The sequence below is a fragment of the Halichoerus grypus genome, chromosome 8 (assembly GCF_964656455.1).
Source record: "Halichoerus grypus chromosome 8, mHalGry1.hap1.1, whole genome shotgun sequence".
In the NCBI taxonomy this organism is placed as follows: domain Eukaryota; kingdom Metazoa; phylum Chordata; class Mammalia; order Carnivora; family Phocidae; genus Halichoerus; species Halichoerus grypus.
This window is the reverse complement of record NC_135719.1, coordinates 5,318,685-5,337,010: the sequence shown is the minus strand read 5'-3', so window position 1 is coordinate 5,337,010 and position 18,326 is coordinate 5,318,685. Positions and strand designations below refer to the sequence as shown.

The 18,326-nt window shown below is 39.8% G+C and overlaps 1 protein-coding gene across 1 annotated transcript in view; it reads right to left on the bottom strand.

Moving 5' to 3' along the window:
* Positions 1-17,471, bottom strand: part of BLM (BLM RecQ like helicase) — an 88,771-nt gene extending 71,300 nt beyond the window's left edge. The window contains exon 1 of the mRNA XM_078078852.1: positions 17,364-17,471. The gene's annotated coding sequence lies outside the window, so the exon portion shown is untranslated. The remainder of the gene's footprint in view (positions 1-17,363) is intronic.
* Positions 17,472-18,326: the final 855 nt, after the last annotated feature.

Genomic DNA, 18,326 nt, shown 5'->3' with positions numbered 1-18,326 from the left:
GCAAGCCCGCCCTTTATGTGGACCCAGCCTACTCTCTTTGACAAGTTCAAGTTCTCCACCGGAAACTTTAGATTCCCCTACACATCTTCCATCTTCCCAAAAACCTTACTCTATTTATTACTAAAACCCCAAAACACGACACTTATATGACTCTGTATCTCCTTTCCTGTAGAGCCAAACTTTTTTTTTTTTTTAAGATTTTATCTATTTGAGAGAGAGAGCTCACGCAAGGGAGGAGCAGAAGCAGAGGGACAAGCAGACTCCCTGCCAAGCGCGGAGCCCGACGCTGCGCTTAATCCCACGACCCTGAGATCATGACGTGAGCTGAAATCAAGAGTTGGACGCTTAACTGACTGAGTCACCCAGGTGCCCCTAGAGCCAAACTTCTTGAGAGACTTACCTTCACTCTCCATTTCCCCACTCTCACAACTCTTTTCCTCATATAAATCTGGCTTCTACCCTGACCACAATGCTAAACGCTTAATAGGGCCACTAATGATCTCTATGTTACTTAATCCAATAGCCTTTTTCGACCCTTCTCTTTTCTGACCTCTAAGTATATGACATAGTTGACTATATGCTCCTTCTCGAAACAGGAGGCTTCTATCAGACCCTCTTGACACAGTTTACTCTGAACTCATCCTTCAACATGTCAACCGAATCATTACTTCCTTAAGGAAAACTCCGTATTTAGGTAGTAGCATAAGAGGTTAAGAGCATGGGTTCTGGGCCAAAGTACATGGGTTTCTGTCCTGACTCTGCCACTTACTAGCTAAGTCCCTTTGGACATTATCATTTAACCCCTTCGTACTTCAGATTCCTCATCTACACAGTGCCCACCCACCTCATGTGGTTGTTATGTGCATTTAAGTGAATTAGTGTTTGTGAAGTGTTTAGAATGGTCTCTGGTAGACAGTAAGCAATATATATATGTGTGTGTGTTTGATAAAGAACAATTCCCCTATAATACATTCTTATAATAACAAATACTTCTCAATTGCAGTTCTTATCGTAGTTTTAACTCTACATTCATTTTTGTAATTATTTGATTGGTTATTTCTTCTACTAGATTGTAAGTGCTATGCAGATTGGGCCATTATTTATTTTTTTTAAGATTTTATTTATTTATTTGTCAGAGAGAAAGAGAGAGTGCGCGCAAGCAGGGGGAGTGGCAGGCAGAGGGAGAAGCAGGCTCCCCGCCGAGCAGGGAGCCCGATATGGGACTCAATCCCAAGACCCCAGGACCACGACTTGAGCCGAAGGCAGACGCCTAACCAACTGAGCCACCCAGGCATCCCCATTATTGGTTTTATAATCCATAGTGTCTCTAAGTACCTAGTACTTAACTAATACTTATTAAATGAAAGAATAAAAACAATTTTAAAGAATATAGAAAGGATGGCTCAAAAGGACTTTATTATTTTAAAGATTTATTTATTTATTTGAGAGAGAGAGAATGCGAGAAAGAACATACACATGTGCACAGGGGAGGAAGGGGCAGAGAGAGAGGGAGAGAGAAACTCAAGCAGACTCAGCTCTGAGCGTGGAGCCTGATGCGGGGCTCAATCTCACGACCCTGAGATCATGACCTGAGCTGAAACCAAGAGTCAGGTGCTTAACCAACTGCGCCAACCAGGCACCCCTCAAAAGAACTTTAACTGTGATCAACTATGGCTTATCTCAGAAATGTAAAGCTGGTTTAACATTAAGTAAAACCATTAATATGATATGTCATCTTAACAGTTTACTTAATAAAAATCAGTATGATCAGATGAACAGATTTTAAAAATACATTTCTAGTGGGGTAAAACACATATGCAGTCAAGTGCACTGAACTTAAATGTACGTCTCAATATAGTTGTACTTATATATTCAACTATATAAACAACATTCAAATCATAGTATAGAACATTTCTAACATCTCAGTATGCTTTCTTGTTCCCTTTCCCAGTTAATATACCCCAGATGTAACCACTATCTGACTCTATTACCAATGATTAGTTTTGCCTCTTCTTGAACTTCTTTATTCATATATAGAGAATTATACAGTATGTACTACCAATGCATTTTTGAAAAGCCATCTGATAAAACTCAAACTATTTCTAACAGATAGACTAAAACACAGAAGTTAAAATTAAGGCCCAATGTAATATCTTATATTTTACAGTAGGGGTGAATCCAATAAAAACAGGGGCAAAAAACAAGGCTATTCTCTTATTTTCACTCTCATATTGGACATTTTTGCCAATACAAAAATATTCAAAAAGGAAAATACTAGAAAAGAAGAGATGAGAGTATCATTACATGCAGACAATATGATTATATACCAACACAATCCAAAGGAAATCAGTCATAACAATAGATAATTAAAACTTCAGCAAAGTGGTTAAATAAAAGATAAACAGAAATCCACAGAAGTCAAGTGCATTCTCGTGTAGTGGTAATAACTAACTAGAAAATACAATTTTTAAAAAGCATTCAGTTAACAATAGCAATGAAAAGTATTAAACTACCAATTAACCTAACAAAAGACATACATCTTCATGATATAAAGAAAATGACCAAATATTACTGGGAGAAATAAAGAAAAGTTTGGAAAAATATTTCATAGACAAATGTTTCATATTCTTCAATGAAAGTTTTAAATATCATTAAGATAACAGTTTTTCATAAATTAATTCACGAGTTTAACAAAATTCCAATGAAAACACCACAAGAACACTGCACAAAACTCAACAAAAATGCTTCTAAAGTTCATCTGACAAAAGCACAAGACGAAATAACATTGGGAAATACAATTATGTTAAATATAACAGTAATTTAAATGGCATGGTATGCATCTTTAAAAAAGAAAAATCTAGTCTCCAAAACATAATGTTTAATGTGTGGTGAGAGAAACATAACAAGATAGGGAAAATAATTAGTATTTAACAAGCATTACTGGGGTGTTCAGCAAGCAATATATTCGAGATCAGGAGCTGGCAAACTACGACTCATGGGCCAAATCTGGCCTGCAGCCAGTTTTCGTGAGCAATGTTTTACTGAAACACAACCCTGCTTATTTGCTCACATACTACCTATGGCTGCTTTAACACCAGAGTTGGGTAGTTATGACAGAGACTATCTGGTCTGCAAAGCCTAAACTATTTATTATCTGGCCCTTTATAGAAAAGGTTTGTTGATAGTTGCTCTAGATTACTGTTGGGTTAAAAAAAAAAAGGAATTATTAAATACATCAAATCTCTGACAAGAAGTTAAAAAAATTATCAGGCCAAAATCTAAATGAAAGTGGGCAACCAGAGAGTTATGGAAACACTGAAATTGCTTTTGTCCTAAGACAGATGTCTAATCCTGAGAATCTAGATATCAATTTTGATAGCCTTGGAGGGAAAAGAAGGACAAAATGAGAATTAAGGCCTAACCAGTGTGGGAAATGTTCCCCTATAAAACCAGCACCCCCAATGGCTATATGATTTGGGAAAATGTAAACCAAAATTAAACCCCATTTCTATCCCTGGCGTCTGCAAGCAAAGGGAAGTTACCAGTTGCTGAGGGACTAAGTGGGACAGACCCTGAGACCACAGGCCCAAGAATATTTTCAAATCAATTTTTAGACCTGAATAATTCCTTAAAACTTCAAGTCATGAATTTAGATTAAAGTGATCCTAACTCCAAAGCACCTGGCAGAAGCAAATGCAAAAATGTCCCTGGAGAAATATACCTTTATCTTAGGGCTTAAATAATTTCCATAAATAATTTTTCAAGACAACGTGTAGCAAACACAGACAAAAATAGCCAAGTACACAAGGAAACAAGGCACCAAGAATGAGAACTAGTTGTAATAGAGAAACAGTCGAACAGTATTAGGCATAAAAGTTTGAAGTAATTAAACTTACTGTGTTTAGAAAAATCAAAAACGAGCTTGAAAGTATCTGCAGTAAACAGAAAACTATAAAAATGATCTTGCCAAAAGAACTTCTAAAAATGAAAAATACAATAACCAAAATTAAGAATTCAATGAATGGATTTACCAGTACATTACACACAACTGAAGAGATAATTAGTAAATGGGAGGGAAAATCAGAAGCAAGTGTCCAGGATCCGTCTCCAGGGATTTCTCACATTCCTACATAGTCCAAGCCTTTTGGGCAAAGGACATGTTAAATCTTTGGCAGCTAGACATAGCGTGTCCCTCAAAGACAGATCTGGAGTCATACCTCCCCAGAGACATCCCACAGTAGTAAAGACAAAGCCATCTCCTTTCTCTCCCTGGAGACATTTCCTTACATTTCAGGGTAATAAACCTTAAGACACCTTCCCCATCTCACCCAGGGCAGATGTGCCTACATCCTAGGGTAACGAGTAATCTCTCTGGAGGGAAGGATGTGCAGTGCGTCAGCAACCCTTAAGTGCTCGGAGTCTCTAAATTTTGGAGTTCCTTTTCTGTGATGCACTAAGCTGTATGCATGCACAGGTATCACCTTGCCCTCATCACCTCACCCTGTGGGAATTAGGGCATGGGGAACTGATGCAAGATATTGCTGGCTGTGCTTGCTGTAATAAATTGTCTGTATCTCTGATCCAGGGGTCTTGGATCTTGTCAGTACTATGTAAATGTACATATATGTGTGTATAAAAACCTGTGACAGGCTAACTTGCTAGTTTAAAAGAAGGGCAAAATCTAAGATCCTTCATGGCTTCTGACTTAATAAATGCTTACACAGATAAAGAAAACAGATGGAAAATATGAGAAGTTAGAAGACATGGAAGATAGAGTAAGAAACTGTAACAGAAATTAAACAGAAATCTAGTTCCAGAAAGAGGAGAAACTGGTGTAGAACTAATACTTAAAAAGGTAACAGCTGGGATGTTTCCAGAATCAAAGACACGAATCTTCAGATTCAAGAAAGCAAACAAATTCTGAGCAGGATAGATAAAAAAGAAATCCACACCAAAATATATCATTGTACAACATTTGAATAGAAAATTGATCTCTTCAGCAAAAATGAAAATCAGAAGACAGTAGAATGATATTTTCCATGTGCTGACAGAAAATAACCTAGACCTCTTTTCCCAGCAAAAATATCCTTCAAAAATTGAGACTGAACCATATTCTTTAAAAGGATGAATTTTGTGAAATATGAATTACATCTCAGTAAAGCTGTTACTTTTAAAACTGACTATAACAAAAGCAACAGATAATAAGTGTTGAGGATGCAGAGAAATTGGAACCCTCATACACTGCTGTTGAGAGGATAAAATGGTGCAGCTGTGTTGGAAAAGTCTGGCAGTACTTCAAAAGATTAAACAGAGAGTGATTTCACTCCTAGATATATACTCAAAAGAACGGAAAACATGGATTCAAACAAATACTTGTACCTGAATGTTCACAGAGGCATTATTCATAATAGCCAAAAAGGAGAAACAACCCAAATGGCCATCCACTGACAAATGGAAAAATAAAACATGTGTATCCCTGTGATGAAATATTATTTGGTCATACGAAGGAATATAGTACTGATTCATGCTACAATAATGATGAACCTTGACATACTACGCTAAGGGAAAGAAGCCAATCACAAAAACCCACATATGGTATGATTCTATTTATATGAAATGTGCAGAATAAGCAAAGCTGTATAAAGGAAGTAGGTTAGTGATTGCCTGGGGGTGGGGGTGGTGATCAGATTGGGGGTGATGGCAAGGGGTGTGAAGGTTCTCTTTGGGTTGAGGAAAATATTCTGAAATCAACCGTGACAATGGTTACACAAGTCTATGAATATAATAAGAGCCACTGAGTTGTACTCTTTAAATGGGTGAATTTCACGTTTTGTGAATTACATCTCGAAGTTGTTATAAAAAAATCAAGGTGAAATAAAAACATTTTCAGATCATCAAAACCAGCAGTTTGCCACCAGCGACTCTCATTAAATGAGATTCTGAAGGAGGTACTTAAGGTAGTAGAAAAGTGAGCCTACCTGGAAGTTCTCAGATGATAGCTGGACTGAAGAAGTCAAGAAAGTGGCAAATATGTGGCTAAATCTATGAAAGCCCTGACTGCACAAAGTAACAATAATGTCTTGCAGGGCTAAAATAAATAATTAAAATACTCAACAGTAATGACACATAAGTAGGGTAAAGAAAGTTAATGTGTTCCAAGGCCTCTGTGTTGTGAGGGGTGTATGGTGTTGTTTAGCTTTAGACTTTGAGAGGACAAATATGCATGCTGCACTTTCTAGGTAACCACTGAAGAATAAAAATAGATTAACTTAAAACTCTTGATTTCAGCTCAGGTCATGATCTCAGGGTGGTGGAATGGAGACCCGCCTTGGACTCCATGCTCAGCGGGGAGTCTACTTGAGATTCTCTCCCTCTCCCTCTGCCTTTCCCCCTGCTCACACGCTCTCTCCCTCTCAAATAAAAGTCTTTAAGAAAAGCTATAAAAAAGGAGAGAAAAGGAAAAATATAATACAAAGTACAAAATAAGTTAGTAGTAGATTTAAATCCAAGTATTTGTTAGTTACAATAAATAGAAACTGACCAATTACTTTGGCTGAAAAGATTATCAATCTGAACTTAGAAAATGAAATCTAACTATTACATTTGCTGTTTGTTAGAGACATGTCTAAAACACTAGGTGTATAGGAAGGTTGAAAGATGAAAAATATATGTAAAAACTCACCAGAAGAAAGCTGAGATTGCTATATTAATATCAGACAAAATAGATCTTAAGACAAAAAACCGTACTAGAGGTAAAGAGGGTCACTGTATAATGATAAAGAATTCAATTCACTAGAAAGATATAACAACTTTAAATCTGTATGGCCCATAAAGTAACTGCAAAGTACATGAAGCAAAAACTGATAGAAATATAAGAAACAGAAAAAGACTATAATTATAGAATTAAAATTAGCTCTCAGTAATTGATAGAACAAGTAACTAATCAGTAACAACCCAGAAGATCTGAATAACACAACCTTTACAACCACAAAATGTGCATTCTTTTCAAGAATAGACGCTCACAGAAGCTGACCATGTACTAGGCCATAAGGCAAGTCTCAACAATTTCAAAGGATTGAAGTCCCAAGAGGTTCTCCAACCAAATGTAATTATGCCAGAAATCAATAATAAAAAGATAATTGGAAAAAGTAACTGTTTTAGTATCCATTGATGATTCATGCCTGAAGAAATAATAGTATGATTGTAAACAGCAGGACTGTGTAATGATGGTTTTCATAACCCCATCCATCATTCTTTGTAGTTGGCACCATGATTCAGTAGCTGGCATAAAACTGTAAAGAACTTTCCCTTCTCCCCTATTTGCTTTTTATCAGTAAGGATTCTTAACATATTTGGTGGGCTGTAATCCATTACTGTCATTATTTTCATGCTCAAATGCTTTCATATTTGATTAGTGGGAATGGAGCTCCTTAAAGCTGGCTCCTGTATCCTTTTATATTTTTAATTGTGCTAAAATACATGTAATATAAAAGTTACCATCTTAATCATTTTTAAGCATACGGTTCAGCAGAATAAAGTATATTCACATTGTCGTGCAACCAATTGCCAGAACTTTTTCATCTTGCAAAACTGAAACTCTGTACCTGTTAAACAGTAACTCTCCACTTCCCCTCTCCCCAGCCCCTGACAATCACCATTCTTTCTGTTTCTATGGATTTGACTACTTTAGTGGACCCATACAGTATTTGTCTTTTTGTGACTGGCTTGTTTCACTTAGTATATTGTCTTCAAGGTTTATTCATGGCTGTAGCATGTGTCAGGATTTCCTTCCTTTTTAAAGCTTAGTGATATTCCATTGTATGGATCTAACACATTTTGTTTATCCATTCTTCTGTCCATGGGCATTTGGGTTGCTTCCACTTTTTGGTTATTGTGAATAATGCTGCTGTGAACATGTGTGTACAAATTATCTTTGAAACCCTGCTTTCAATTCTTTTGGGTCTATACCCAGAAGTGGAATTCCTGGATCCTACAGTAATTCTATTATTTTTAATTTTTGAGGAATAGCCATACTACGTTCAACAGCGGCTGCACCATTCTACATTCCCACCAGCGCACAATTTCTCCACATCCTCACCAACACTTGTTGTTCTCTGTTTTGTTTTGTTTTTTATAGTAACCATCCTAACAAGTGTGAGATGATATCTTGTGTTTTCAATTTGCATTTCTCTAATGAATTTGTGATGTTGAGCATCTTTTCATGTGCTTTTTGGTAATCTGTGTATCTTCTTTGACAAAATGTCCATTCAAATCCTTTGCTCACTTTTAATTGGGTTGTTATTTGTTTTAAGGAACTATAGGAGTTCTTCATTCTGGACTAGGGGAAGGGGAGTAGAAAGGAGGCAAGACAAAGGGGCATGAGGAAACTTTTGGGAGAGATGAATATGTTAATGAACCTGATTGTGGTGATGATATCTCCTGTCAAAACTGATCAAACTGTACACTTTACAGGGGCACCTGGATGGCTCAGTTGGTTGAGCAACTGACTCTTGACTTTGGCTCAGGTCATGATCTCTGGGTCATGGGACTGAGCCCCACGTCAGGCTCCATGGTTAGCATGGAGTCAGCTTGGGATTCTCTCCCTCTCCCTCTGCACAGCCCCCACCACACACCTGCAAAAAATTGTACACTCTACACATATGCAGTTTATTGCAGATCAATAAAACTGCTTTAAAACACACAAAACCCAAAGACATCTAGAAGACTGAAAGTTTTGGTGAAATTTTATTTCACTTTAGTCCTTCAACAACTCAAGACAGATGACTAAACCAACAATAGTAAGAATACAAAGTTAACTAATAAAAAAAGAATTTGGAAGTTTTCCTTCATTTCCTATGCTCTGAAACAATGTACTTAGCACTGGGATTATGTGGACTCAAAAAATTTTCAATAGAATTTCTCTATGAAACCATTTAGATCTAGTGTTTTTTTTATGTCCAATGGGACAGTTCTTTCATAACCTTATTCTATGAAAATTGAGTTATTTAACTTCCAATCTTTTTTGGCGTCAATATTGGTAAATTATATTTTCCTAAATAATTTTCCATTTCATTTGAATTTTCAAAATCATTTAACACAGAAGTATGCAAATTAATATCATTAAAATTTTTTTTCCACTTGTCATTTGTTATTTTGTATTTGTGATTTCTCCCAATGTTCTTAACTTAGCTATTAGCTTACCGGGTTTGTTAAATAGTTTAAGATCTAAGATTGTGATTTCTTAATCAGATGTTTCTCTGTTCTCCATCTCATTAATCTCTGCTTTAATCTTTACTGTTTTTTATTCTCTTGTGCTTTCTTTTGTTCTTTTTCTAACTTTCTAAGTTTGGAATTTATTTCATTTATTTTCCTTCCTAAATTGACAATGTGTGTAAGACGACAAACTTCCCCCCAACCACTACTTTATATGTATCTTACAGAATCTGATGTTGTGTTTTCATTTAATTAATTTTAAGGAATCCTTTATTTCAATTTGTAGTTCCTTGTATCCAATAGTTCCTTAATTGAGGGTTTAATTTTCCATATGGACAAGACTTTTGCTTTTTTAAAATTTCATTTTAAATTTCTAGTTTTGTTGGGCGCCTGGGTGGCTCAGTTGGTTAAGCGACTGCCTTCGGCTCAGGTCATGGTCCCGGAAGTCCTGGGATCGAGTCCCACATCGGGCTCCCAGCTCAGCGGGGAGCCTGCTTCTCCCTCTGACCCTCTCCCCTCTCATGCTGTTTCTCTCTCTCTCTCAAATAAATAAATAAATAAAATCTTTAAAAAAAAAAATAAATTTCTAGTTTTGTTGTATGATGATAAGGACTGTTTGTAACATTTCTACTTTATGGAAATTACTAATTTTTTCCTTGCAACGTAATATATGAACTATTTTTATGAATGTAAATACACTTAAGTACATAGATCATGGGGCGCCTGGGTGCCTCAGTTGGTTAAGCGTCCAAGTCTTGGTTTCGGCTCAGGTCATGATCTCAGGGTCCTGAGATCGAGCTCTGCTTCAGACCCTACGTTCAGTTCGGCGTCCCCCTGCTGCTCCCCTTGCCCCCACTCCCTCTTCCCTCTCCTCAAGTAAAGAAATAATCTTAAAAAAAAAAAAAAGATAGATTACTGTACTAATCCTGCAACTTTTCCAAAGATTTTTAATTTTGCAAAGTAAAAGAAAAAAAATATAGGAAATCTCCATGTTTAGAAATAAATACACTTATAAATAAACTGTGCGTCCAATAAGATATCACAATGGGTACTGGAATATATTTGGAACTGAACATAATGAAAGTCCGCATATAAAAATGTGATATGCAATTGAAGAGGTAGTGACCAGGAAATGTACAGCCATAATTGTTAGAAAAGAAGGCAGAAAATTAATGAGCAGAAAGCATCTATCTTAAATACTTAGAAAATGTAACACAAACTAAGCCTGATGAGAATAGAAAGGAGAAAGTTATAAACAACTAAAAATAATAAACAAATGATAGAGAGGATCAATAAGCTAAAGTTTGTTCTGTGAAAAGACTTACCAAAAACAAGAGAAAAGACACAAATCAGTTAACAGGACTGAAAGAAGAGACTTAACTATATATACCATAGACATTAAAATATCGTAATAGATCCTGAACAACAATGTGCCAATAAACTTTAAAATTTAGATGAAATGGACAAACTTCTTTAAAAATTAACTTATCGGGGCGCCTGGGTGGCTCAGTCGTTAAGTGTCTGCCTTCGGCTCAGGTCATGATCCCAGGGTCCTGGAATCGAGCCCCGCATCAGGCTCTCTGCTCTGCGGGAAGCCTGCTTCTCCCTCTCCCACTCCCCTTGCTTGTGTTCCCTCTCTCGCTGTGTGTCTCTCTCTATCACATAAATAAATAAAATCTTTAAAAAAAGAATTAACTTATCAAAAGTCACTCAAAAAGAAACAGAAGGGGCGCCTGGGTGGCTCTGTTGGTTAAGTGTCTGTCTTTGGCTCAGGTCATGATCCTGGAGTTCCAGGATCGAGCCCCGCATCGGGCTCCTTGCTCAGCGGGGAGTCTACTTCTCCTTCTCACTCTCCCTCTGTGCTCTCTTTCTCTCAGTCTCTCTCAAATAAATAAAACCTTAAAAAAAAAAAAAAGAACCAGAAAACCTGATAGCCTTATAACCACTTAAGGGAAATATCTATGGTTAAGACTTGCTCTGCCAGACACATAAAAGACTAATAAAAAACTTCTTTAAAACCATAGCAGTGATGGGGTGCCTGGGTAGCTTAGTCAGTTGTGTGTCCAACTCTTGATTTCGGCTCTGGTCATTATCTCAGGGTCGTGAGACTGAGACCCACGTTGGGCTCTGCACTGAGCATGGAGTCTGCTTGAGATTCTCTCTCTCCCTCTCCCTTTGCCTGTCCCCCCTGCTTGCATGTGCTTGTTCACTCTCTCTCAAAAAAAAAAAAAAAAAAAAAAAAATAGTGGTGATGATGTAAGGACAGGCAGGAAGACCAGTGGAAGAGTAAAAGGATCCAGAAACAAACCCATACACAGATAATTTATAACAATTTATGACATTTATCACTGCAGAACACTAGAGAATGAGTCTTTTTGGTAGCTGGTGCTGGGACCCTGGATACCTACATGGAAAAGAAATGAAGTTTAAACTCTACTTCATTCACTCCATACACATAAATCACTTTCAAGTGAACTGCAGATCTAAATGTAAAGGGCAAAGCAATAAAGTTTCTGGGGGCACCTGAGTGGCTCAGTCAGTTAAATGTCTGCCTTTGGCTCAGGTCACGATCCCAGCACTCTGGGATCAAGCCCTATGTCCGGCTCCCTGCTCACCCAGGAGTCTACTTGTCCCTCTCCCTCTGCCCCTCTCCCCATGCGTGCACACTCTTTGTCTCTCTCTCAAATAAATAAAATCTTTAAAAAAAAAAACAATAAAGTTTCTGGAGAATAATATAGAATAACTTCATAACTTCTAAGAGATTTCTCAGATAAGATACAAAAAGCACTAACAAAAAAAGAAAAAGACTGTAAAATTGAATTACATTTTAATTTAAGAATCTTTTATGTGTCAAATAGCCTAAAACAGCAAGACTTTTGAGACAACTGAATATAAAGAAAAGCAAGGTAATGATTACACAAAAGTCAGGATAATGGTTGTTTTTGGGGTAGAGGATGAGACGGGGCAGACATGGGGCCTCTGAGGGTGTTAGCTATGTGCTTGCTATTTCTTACCTGAGACATAGGTACAGGGGTATTTGCTTTGTCAAATATGTCATTAAGCTATTTCGGGGGCCCCAGAGACTACCCCCTCACGTTCGGTGATTCACTGGAACAACTTACAGGACTCAGCATATAGTAAGTACTACTCACAGCTAAGATTTTCTATAGCAACAGGGACACACAGCCAGATCAGCAAGGGGAAAAGACCTATCAGGCAGAGCTTGTAGGACTCTGCTCTCTAACTCCCATGAGAGCACACTCTCTCTCAGGGAAGATGCACCATTTCTGCCCCAGGAAACCTATCAGAGACTCAAAATCTAGGGTTTTTACTGGGGACTGGTCACAAAGGAACCCTCTGCCCACTAAAAATTTGGACTCTCAGAATGAAAGCAGATGTTAGTGTCCCAGGTGGGCAAAACAACCATATTGGCTTAGGAAAGGTTTCAAAAGCCAAATTCCCATTGACCAGCCAAGAACCAATCTTGCAAGTAGGTCACTCTAAAGATAAGTCTCAGGCCTACTAAGTTAACTCATTCCTGCACAACTTATACAGATGTTTTTTGCACTTTTCTCTATGACATTTCACAATAAAAGATGTTTAAAAATGGTAGACTACAATATATTAAATCTATGTTAAAAAGCCGCAGAGACGACATTTGCAATATATATAACTGGCAAATAATTAGTGTATGGGGTGTTTAAACAATTCCTACAAAATAATGAGATAAAGGCAATACAGCTAAGAAAGACAGAAAACTTGAACAGATACTTTAAAAATAAGGAAGCAGTCCATAAACATAACATGGTGCTCAACTTCACCAATAATCCAGGGAACTAAAACCACAAGAAAATACTACTATACATATACTTACTAAATAGGCAAAAATTACAACACAATATCAAATATTAGCAAGAATGTGGAGCAAGGGAAAGTCTCACACGCTGGTGGGAGGGAGTGCAACCACTTTTGAAAACAATTTGGCCTGCATAGGAAGTAAAAGGTACACATACTCTTTGGCCCAGTAGTTCTCTGAGTTACATACACAAACTTACGAACATGTGCACCAGGACATATGTACAAGAACATTCAACAGCCAAAACCTGAAGACAATCCAAATGCCATCAAAAGCAGGATGGATAAAAATAAACAAACAAAATACCCCAAAAAAACCCAGGATGGATACTGTGGCACAATCACACAAAGGAATATTCTACAGGAATAACACAAATTTTTATTAAAAATTATTTTAAAAATTTAAAAAAACCTGTATCCACAATATGGAAGAATCTCACAAACATTGTAGAACCAAACAAGAGAAAGTAGAATACATAAACTATAGATCTCAAACTGAACTACATTACTTATAGATGCATACATAAGGTAAACTATGAAGACGAAATAATCACAAAAATCAGAATAGCTTTCTCTAGTGTGGGGAGCAGGTTATGAGAGAAGCCACACTCCAGGGGCACCAGTAATATCCTATTTCTTGATCTGTTTGATGGTTATGTGTAATTATAATTTTATAATCATCTTTATGTTTATATAATTTTAATGTATAAACTTTATAATTTTTTAAACTTTGTAATTTTTAAATAATTATTCTTTAAATTGTATATATATATATACATATATATATATATATATATATATATATACTATGTACTTCCTAAGATACTACGTATCTTCTTTCTCTAAAAATTTCTTTGAGAGGGGCACTGGGTGGCTCAGTTGGTTAAGCGGTTAAGCAGTTAAGGATCTGACTCTTGGTTTCAGCGGTTAAGCAGTTAAGGATCTGACTCTTGGTTTCAGCTCAGGTCGTGATCTCAGGGTCATGAGATCAAGCCCCAAATCAGGCTCTGCGGTCAGCTCGGAGTCTGCTTGGGATTCTCTCCACCCTCCTCCCTTTCCCCCTCCCTGCCATGCATGAGCTCTTTCTCTCTAAAATAAATAAAATCTTTTAAAAAAATTTCTTTGAGAAACAAAAGTTAGCAAAAACAAAGAAAGAATTAGTATTAAAAACATACAAAGAACACCCAAATTCCCACAAACAAATGATCAGAGAGTATAAACACACTGTTCACCAGAATACACAAACTGACGAAAAAATGTTTTCTTTTCTAATAATTAATAGCATGAAGCAACACTGCATACCTATTAAACCAAAGAGAGTGCAATACTGTGATAATTTATAAGATAAACGACAACCATGAAGACTGAGTAGCTACATGGAATAATTTAATATTGGAAAAACAAAAGAGTAAATAATGAGTGCATTAGGTTTACAGCTAAGAAATCTGTACAGCTAAAATTTGGAAAGGACTCATGACATAGGAAAATAGCTGATGTGGTTGAAAGACAGGATTATGGGTGCAATATTTTCCTTGATATTGTGAATGGGTTTCATTAAGATATAGGAATTTTTTTTTTTTTAAAGATTTTATTTATTTATTTGACAGAGAGGCACAGCGAGAGAGGGAACACAAGCAGGGGGAGTGGGAGAGGGAGAAGCAGGCTTCCCGCCGAGCAGGGAGCCCGATGCGGGGCTCGATCCCAGGACCCCGGGATCATGACCTGAGCTGAAGGCAGACACTTAACGACTGAGCCACCCAGGAGCCCCAAATACAGGAATTTCTAAACAAAGTAAATTCAATAGTTCCTTGCAATTCTAGAGAACAAAGTCCATACGTCATAACCCCAAGACCTTTCACAAGCTGACTTCAGCGTGTATTTTTCACTCTGTGCCAGGCACCATGCTGGGAACTGGAGTAGAGACGGGCAAGACAGAATTACTTCTAGGCTGGCAGGAAATGGACATGTCAACAAATAATTACAACTCACTGAAGTAAGTCCCACAAAAAAAGTCTCTTCTTCAAAGTCTATGACTTCCCACAGAAACAGACCCATAAATACAGAGAACAAACTGATGGTTGCCAAAGAGGAGGGGTCAGGGGACGGGCAAAATGGGTGAAGGGGAGTGGGAGGTATAGGCTTCTAGTTACGGAATGCATAAGTCACGGGGAGGAGAGGTAGAGTGCAGGGAACAGAGTCAGTGGTACGGGAGTAGCTTTGGGTGGTGACGGGTGGTGGCTATACTTGCAGGGAGCACCGCAGAAAGACTAGAGTTGTCCAATCACTCTGTTGTACATGGGAAACGAAGGCAACATTGTGTATCAACTATACTTCAATTTAAAAAACAAAATGGGCCAGTGTGGAGGTGGGGGCCAGTCTATAGCTTCCCAGGTGAAGGAAAAACTCAGGAAAATCATAGAGAAGCTTTCAAAAGAACACTGAATTGGATCTTGAAGGACAGGTCAAAGCTTCCAGACAGGGTGGAGGTGTGAAGGGTAGTCCATGCCTATCTGTGCCAAGTCTGAGGTAGAAGAGCAGGTGCTTGGACAAGGAGACTGCTTAAAGACATGCTCCTGGCAACGGCGAACCACCGGGGTTTTTAGCATTTAGTTCCCCAGTACTTTGCAATTAAATTACTTTGGGCCTCTTTGTTCTATCCTTTCTTCCCTTAAAAGGAAGTATATAAAAGTATATACACAGAATAGGTATTGTATGTTAGAATAAGTGTATATTTAGTTAAAATTAGTATTAATATATTTAATTTTAATATAGCATATATTTAATTTTAAATATTTCAAACATACAAAAAAATGATACCCATGTACTCACCAACCAAATTTAAGAAGTCAAATTCTGTCCTACTCTCTTTCAAAGGTATAAAATGTTTCAGATGTATTTAAAATCCCACTCACTCCTCTGATCTCCTTCTCTTCCCCCTCCCTCATAGATAGTACTGACTATCCCAAAGTGGATGCATATGATTTCTCTGCGTATTGGTCTTTCACTACACATCTAACACTACGGGCTTTGCCCAGTTTGTAAACTCTGGGTTTCCTTATCAGTAAAATGAAGGCAGTAACTACGTCTTCCAGTTAGTGGAGTAGAAACAGAACGTATATGGTGGCTATCATGGTGACTGGCACTGAAAAGAACTCAAGACCCAGAACTTCCGTCCCCTCCTAGTAGACTGTAAGCCAGTCTTGCAGCCTTGCTAACAAAATGTTGGTTCAGTTTAGTTCTATTTACATATTCCCCATATGCAATACTTCTGCCTTCCTTCCTTCCCAATTTCCGACCTCTACACCAGTCTCTGCCATTACTGCCCCTTAACCTTGGCAGGGACACAACAATGCTACCTATCTACATTGGTGGCACCAGGAGCTGTAGGGTGGCTGCTCCATCTCAGGCCATTGAATGTCCGAAGTGCTGAGGAACCTGAGGGCAGGTGAAGGGTATGGGAGGAAGTCTGGTGTGGAAGATGCCTCGGAGTCAGGCAGCTCTTCCAACACAGGCACAATCTCCTGGGGCTTCAGACTCTCCTTGTCAAAAATCAGGACAACGTTACCAACTTCTCCGGGTAATGGTGGTAACAGGCCCTTACTACGTGCCAAGTACTCTTTGAAGCATTATTGCATATATTAAGCCATTTAATCCTAACAGGACCTCCAGGATGTGGAAGATTCCCCCGTACGACGGAAGGAAACCGAGGCACTGAGTTTAAATGACGAGAGGACAGTCCCTGAGCTAGCACTGGGAGGGCCGGGATTCGAACCCGGGCAATGCGGTGCAGCCCGTCCTCAGGCACTCCCCTCTGCGGAGGTACTGTGGAGCTACACTCGTAAGATGACGGGTCCCCGGCACGTGGCACGCCGTACACCCAAACACAGCAGCCCGGCACGTGACCGCGGAAGGCACCGGAAGAGCGCAGAGTTTTGGTCTCCAGGGGGAAGGTGGGGAGTGCCAGAGCACTGGGCTGGGATCACGGCAGGCAGCGGGGCGCAGGAACAAGCACAGCACGGGCGCTGGGCCGGCTCTTCCACCGACGCCCGGGGCGACCCCGGCCCCACCCCCGGGCCTCTGCGGGTCTGCGAACACGCGTGCTTTCCTGCTCTCCTCCCAGGCTACTGGCCGCCACAGAGGAGGGCTCCGCGGGCCTAGCCGGACCGGGGCGGGCACCGGAGGAGACGGCGAGCCTTCCACTCCGGCCCCGGGGCCGGGTCGTGGGAGCGGGGCGGGGCTGGGCTGGGCCAGGACTGGGGCCCGTCCGCCCGTAAGTCCGAGCGCGCCGCACTCACCTGTCCCGCACGCTCGCAGCGGCGGAAACCCGGGTCCCAACTCCCCGCGCCGCCTCCTCAGCCCTCGCGCCGAGCGCTAGCTCACTTCGCGCCGGAAGCCGGCCGATCCCGATTGGCTGCTTCCTGAGGAAACCGACCAGTGCCGTCGCCCCGTGGCCCCTGTCCCCGCCCCCGGGGGGGGGCTGCTGGGGCGGGGCGTTCCCAACGCCCAATCAGAGTCCGGAAGTCGAAGTCACGCGACCACGGTTAAACCCCGGGCTTCCGGCACCCTCGGGATCTTTGTTTTCCGTGAGTTTCTTGGTGTCTGGGGAGGCTTTAAATAAGACAGGCTCCGGAGACCGAGAGCTGTGGCGGGAGTGAAAGACCCCGGAGTTGAGCGGAGCCTGAGACGTGGCAGTTTCCACAGGCCAAGCTGAGGCTCTTACCCGCTGTCTCTGTGAGGCTTCGGCGGATTCTCGCCTCCACTTCCTTGTAACGCTGGCCTCTGCCCGACCCGAGCTCCTGTGCGCGAGCGACTGTAAATTGTCATTGACGGGAAAAGGGGTCGCAACCTCAGATGCTTCCGGGGACATGTGCAGTACCCGAGTAGAAGCCGCGCTGCTGGGCTGATTGTTGCCACGCCGGACTGTGCGCCCTGTGATGCCAGACTTGTTTTCCTTCCCTCCCTTCCCCCCTCCTTCTCTCTTTTCCTCCCTCCCTTTCTTCCTTCTTTCCTTTCTCTTCTCTAAGAAAAATTGAAAATGTGTTTATGTGTGAAATCTGCCGCTTTTAAAATGCTACAAAAATAACACGCTGCAGTCAAACAAAACACGCTGGGAAAAAGCAAGAGCAGGTTTTTCATAGAAAAATGGCCAAATAGCAGGATAGAGACAAAGGAGGAAGTATGAAAAATCTACCAAAAGAGAAAGCTCCTAAGACTCAAAGGGCACTACTACCCAGCATGATAAGTAGGATCGTCTCAGA